Below are 1,465 nucleotides of genomic sequence, written 5' to 3' on the forward strand. Positions count from 1 at the left end.
TAATGAACATCACAAAATAAATGACAAGACATTTTTATTACATTAATGGACCTACTTGATACATAGTTTTCTGATAGTCTATTTTAAGCTACTGCTTCTTTCTTTCCCCCTTCCTCCTCTCTTTTTCTTCCCTTTATCCTTCACTTCCTCCTCTATTTTTCTTCTTTTCCCTCTTCCTCTTCCTCCTTTCTCTTCTTTGTTTTCTCCTTTTGTACTCTTTGCTGCAACCTTTTATTTTCTTTGTCATAGCCTTCGTCTTTATGCTAGATCGTAGATCTTTATATTACCTAGACCCACATTAATTTATGCAATTTTTGTGTCACCTAGCATTTAGAAAAATTGTTGGCCTACATCACCGATGGGAACTCAGACTGCTCAACTCATACTGTAGTGCCACCTCTTAATAGTTCTGTAATTTTTGGTACATTTTAGTTTCCAAATCCCTGTTTTCTCATCACTTAAAGATACTTTATATATTACATATCTCATTTGATTTCTCTATGTATCAAATGAAATATTGCATGTAAATATGTAGAAAAGTATCTGGAACTTAGTAATAATGTTGTTCAAATTGTAGCCCCTTTTATTAATACCATTATTATTAATAGTGTTAATAGTACTAATAAAATAATAACACAATCAAGAGGCTCTAGATTGAGTTTGGGAAATACAGATACATAATTATGCTTCTTTTCCATAACTTTCTGTACTGAGTAAGGAGTTTTCATGGCCTTCTACTATCATGTCTTCTAATCAATTTTCAGCTCTGCAGTTTCTTCCACATGTGGTAAGTTTCAAGTAGAGGAATCTTTTCTCCAGTAGATTTCATGCATCCTATAACTTGCTGATTTTGCTGAGGTTCTTGGCATGTAGAGAATATAGTTGTTTCTTTTATTGTGTTAAATTTATGCTTTAAAGAAAATATTGATCATTGTTATTGACTGTGCCCAGAAACAATTTTAACTACAAATTAAAGTTGGAATAATTAAAAAAAAAAAGAAGTTTTTAAAACTATCTTGTTGCTTCCTAAAGAGATGAAGAGGCATATTTTTTAAAATCTCCATTCTGATCCTGTTCTCTCTCTCTGTGAATTTCAACCTTTTTCATCTCCTGGCACACATAAACTAATTATTAAAATTTTGTGGAACACCAAAAATATATTTTTGCTCACTGACACAAAAATAGGCATAATTTTGATGGATTTACAAAAATAAAAAGAAAAAATATTACCTACCCTTTTTGCTCCAAAGTGACTTTTAAAAAAAAGTCCCGTGCCTACACTTGTATATAAGGAGTCCTCGTACCAAGAATTAACCAATCAGATGCAACCTTTTTGTACGACATGACCAATAAGATGCACCTCTGTTATATTACCTATATATTTATGGTTCAGGACAGAACATTCACACCAGATATCTATTGCTGTGTTAGTCATTGCCAGTTTTTTTTACAATCGAAGGGAAAA

The sequence above is a fragment of the Saccopteryx bilineata genome, chromosome 4 (genome assembly GCF_036850765.1).
Source record: "Saccopteryx bilineata isolate mSacBil1 chromosome 4, mSacBil1_pri_phased_curated, whole genome shotgun sequence".
Classification (NCBI taxonomy): domain Eukaryota; kingdom Metazoa; phylum Chordata; class Mammalia; order Chiroptera; family Emballonuridae; genus Saccopteryx; species Saccopteryx bilineata.